Genomic DNA, 4595 nt, shown 5'->3' with positions numbered 1-4595 from the left:
GACTGGATTAGAAGATTTTATTCTCTGTGATATAAACACAAATGTGCACAGAGTTGGCATAATCTTTTTACTTTACAAAAAAAAGGATGGATGGAAACATTTACAAATATCCTTCAGTAGTTTGTTTTAAAGTCATAAATGAAAACAGCAATTCTATGTGTCTACTCATCATCTCTGAATACTACATAAGCTAGTATTACCTAGGAATTAGAACCTGCCTAGGTATTGAAATTTCCCCAGGCCAGTTAAAAATACACTACAGTGATAGTTTAGACTACTGTGCCTTTTATAATTTAAGACAATTTGAGAAAAGCAAATACCTATTTCCTCATTAGGAAACAAGACTACTTTCTTGTCATCATCCAGTATCAAAAATATTTCACAGTTTGATTTACCTTTAGCCAAGGGTAAAATTAAACTCTCCTATACCTAGATGAATTTTTTTGGCATTTAGTAGTTCCAAAAGCAAATTCTGTCTGAACGTCGACTGAGTATATATATCAGCAGAGTATCCATAACTAGGCGCTAATAAAAAATATGTCAGCATACTGGCTGAAGTCCATGCGTTAACAAAAAGAGATCAATATAAAATGTTCACCAACATCATTCTTGGAAATTTTGCCAGTCCGATATAGTGAAACCTGATTGGTTCCTTCAGTATTTATCATATTCATTATGAAGATGCAAACATCAATAGATTTCTTCAAGGTGTTTTCCAATTTTGGCTTTTAGCTTTCTAAAACGTAAAAGATCTTCTCTTCCAATTTCAAGTATTTTTTCTTCCCACGATTTAATTTCATTTGCATAACGAATTTTATCATCTTGAGCAAGCTGCATATATACCTGCTTCCGAGATAATGACAGAGCTTTCCACTCTTCATGTAAAACCTTCATCATCTCCTGTGATGAAAGTCCTTTTGCTTCCTTAAAGTGTTCAGAAATAAAAATATTATAACCTGAACGAGGTTTTTTGGGCTTTCCAAAGACAGTTAACTCCTTTTTTTTCTTTATTTCTTTTCTAGCCTTTTTTCGACGCTTTTCTTCTTTCAAACTTTTTTTCTCCTCAGGATTAAGCTCTGCTTTATATTTAGAGACCTCCTCTTTGTATACTTTAAAATCTGCCTTGGTGGCCTCTTGATATACTTTCTTCTGTGATTCTGGAAGCTCCCTCCAAGCTTCAGCAAGCTTTTTTCTTATCTCTTTGCTTTTCAAATCTGGATTTTGTTCTTTGAATACGGGTCTTTGTTCCATTGTAAAACGAATGTATGCAGTCAAAGGCTTCTTTGGAGCATTAGATAAAGTACAGTCTTTCATAAACCATTCCAATCCACAGCGAGCACTGGGCCACTCTCCAGCAGCCCCCGGGCTCCCACGCAGCAGCAGCAGCAGCAGCAGCAGCAGCCATGGCCCCGGCCCCGCTCCCGTCCTCCCGCGGCCCGCAGGGGCTCCGAGCGCGCTGGGGTCCGACCGCGAGCAGCCTCCGGCCCCGCCGTGCTTGAGGCATTGTCAAGACGGACTTTCAACCAAACAAATGAATTTCAAATGTTCCTGTTGAAACAGCCCGAGCTGAACAGAAAATATGATCTTCAAGTACAGTACTCAGGTGAACGAGGAGGGCGGATGAGAAGGGTAAATTATTAGGGATTTAATGATGATGAACTGCGTGTATTCCTGCTTGGGAAGATGATACTGATAATATCATATTAACCTTGTCATTTATTAGAGCAATTAGAAGGAGCTTATATAGACAAAGCAGTAGGAAGCTGAATATGAAGGTATTATATATATATATATATATATATATATATATATATGTATATATATACATATATATATGTGTGTAGATTTAAAATTATTAAAGATTTTATTATTTTGAGATTTACAATTTTCCCCCTAATCTTACTTCCCTCCCCTCACCCCCCACAGATAGAAATTTATCAGGATTTACAATGTTTCCATGTTGTACATTGATCCAAATTGAGTGTGATGAGAGAGAAATCATATCCTTAAGGAAGAAACATAAAGTATAAGAGATAAAAAGATCATACAATAAGATATCAATTATAAAATATTTTTTTAAAATGGAGTGAATGAGTGAAAAGGAAATGTACTGGGAGAAAGGAAAGGAGAGGTAGAATAGACTAAGATATTTCATGTAAAAGAGTCAAGAAATAACTATTCAAATTGTATGGAAGGGGGAAGGTTGAGGGGATTGAGGAAGCTTTCATTCACATAAAAAATGGCTCAGAAAGGAAACAACAGGGGTGGTTAGGTGGCGTAGTGGATAAAGCACTGGCCTTGGAGTCAGGAGTACCTGGGTTCAAATCCGGTCTCAGACACTTAATAATTACCTAGCTGTGTGGAACTTGGGCAAGCCACTTAACCCCATTTGCCTTGCAAAAACCTAAAAAAAAAAGAATAGAAAGGAAACAACACACACACACACACACACACACACACATATATATATTTAATGGTGCATGGAAATCTAGAAGAAAAAGGAAAGAAAGGGGATGAGGGAAGGGAGGGTGGGTGTTGGGGATATAGGAAATGGTAGATCATGGGAGAGGACAGTCATAACACATTTTCTATTTTATTTTTTGCAAAGGGATTGGATGGTTGCTGGTTCTCTGGTGGGGAATGTAGGCTTGGGGCTTCCTGGCTGGTTCTGTTCACTGAACCATTTGGTTGTCCCACAGAACACTTTTGAAGAGGGACAGAATGAAAGGAGAGAGAGAGAGAGAGTATAATAATTGGTAATGGGGAGAAATGGAAGGAGGGAATTACAAGCAGCAATAGCAACTGTGGAAAAATATGGAAGTAACTTCTCTGATGGACTGATGATAAATAATGTGATCCATCCCAGAGACAGAGCTAATGGTATCAGAACACAGACTGAAGTACTTTTTTTCTCTTTCTTTCACTTTATTTCTTGTGAGGTTTTTTAACTTTTGTAGGGGGAGGGGAGAGTATGTTTATTCTTACAAGACTATTTTAGAAATGTGTAAATAAATAAAAAAGAAGTGGGGGAAAAGATATTTATAATGGAAAGCATGCTGAAGTGGATTTGGAGATGGAAGAGCTGGTTTAGAATTATGAATGAAAGAATAAGCATTCAATTCACTGATTATGGGCCAATCTTAAAACACTAGGCATAAAAGTTTTTACATCAAGATTGTCCTACTCACAAGGTGCTCCAACTAGGGAAAATAATACTTTAATGATTAAATGAATGAATGAATGAACATTTATTTATTAAGGGCTTATTTTGTATCAAGCAAAAAGTTTACAAATAGAAAAAAAGAGAATTCAGATTTTCATGGAGCAAAACAGTCTAATTGGGGGAAACACATAAATGAAAGTTCAGCTAGAGCTGATAAGAGTTGGACAAGCTAACAAGTATGTTAGATTCTGTGCTAAGAGCTGGGCCTACAAACCAAAAAGGCAAAAATCAAATAAGAACAAAAACATTCTCTGCTCTTAAGGATCCCAGTCTAATGGGAGAGACAATACACAGCCAACCATTAATACAGAAGATAGATACTAAACAAATAGGAAAAGATCACAGAGGAAAGGCAATAGCATTAAAGGAGCACTGGAAAGGCTTCTTATAGGAGCATTTCTTATGAGCTATTATGCTAAGATCTGGGAGACAGGGAAGCCCTAAGGAAGCAATGGCAAGGTGGATGGAAAAATTCCAAAGGTCATTATGTTATACTAGATTAGATGAAAATTTCAGTTCTGGGAAATATGTTTAAGGAAAAACACTGACAACTTGGAACTCATCCTAAAGAAAGCACTCAATATGGCAAAGAAACTGGAAACCACACCATACAAGGGCTAACTGGAGGAGATGAAAATAACTTGGGGAGCAGAGGAAAAAAAAGTGACTGAACAGAACTGTTTTCATGTTGTTGAAGAATTGCTATTTGGAAGAGATTGGAATTAATCGTCTTGGCTTCAAAAGACAGATCTATGAGCCAAGAATGGACGGTGTGTATGAAAAGCACTTTGTTTGAATGAAAGAAAAAGCATTTATTAAGCACTGGAGATATAAATATAAAAGCAAAGATAGTCCTTGACATTTCATTCTAATGGGAGAAACAGCCTACATGTGAAGTGATGGCTGAGATGGTGGCCGCGGAGGAATACATTATGGTGCTATCTAGGAACAGAATAAATTTTAATCATACTTTATGGTATCAGGATTGTGTGTGGGCAGTAGAGATGAGCAGGAGAGAAAGAATTCAGGAACAGGTAGTTGGTGAAGAGGTTGAAGAGGAGGTATCTGGAGAGAAGGAAGTGTAGTGAAGCATGGCTGGGGTTTTTCTGAAAAGTTCGGGAACAAGTAGTCATTAATTGGGAGAGTGGTATCTTAAGTTATTTATAAGTTACATAGAATATTATTATTATTATTATTATTATTATTAATTTAGAGTCATGTATCTCCTCCCAACAATAGATTAAAAAATAGCAGCAAATAAATTCCGAAAGATTAAAACCATTCAAAAGCTGAATGAACTTTCATGATGAAATAAAAATAAGATTAAAATCTTCAAATGGAAGTTAGATGCCTCTTGCTAAAGATATTGTAG

The 4595-nt window shown here is 36.5% G+C and overlaps 1 pseudogene; it reads right to left on the bottom strand.

Moving 5' to 3' along the window:
• Positions 1–424: 424 nt before the first annotated feature.
• On the bottom strand, positions 425–4154 carry LOC141499378 (transcription factor A, mitochondrial pseudogene; annotated as a pseudogene).
• Positions 4155–4595: the final 441 nt, after the last annotated feature.

This window comes from Macrotis lagotis, chromosome X (assembly GCF_037893015.1).
Source record: "Macrotis lagotis isolate mMagLag1 chromosome X, bilby.v1.9.chrom.fasta, whole genome shotgun sequence".
Classification (NCBI taxonomy): domain Eukaryota; kingdom Metazoa; phylum Chordata; class Mammalia; order Peramelemorphia; family Peramelidae; genus Macrotis; species Macrotis lagotis.
This window is presented reverse-complemented; position numbering and strand designations above follow the sequence as displayed.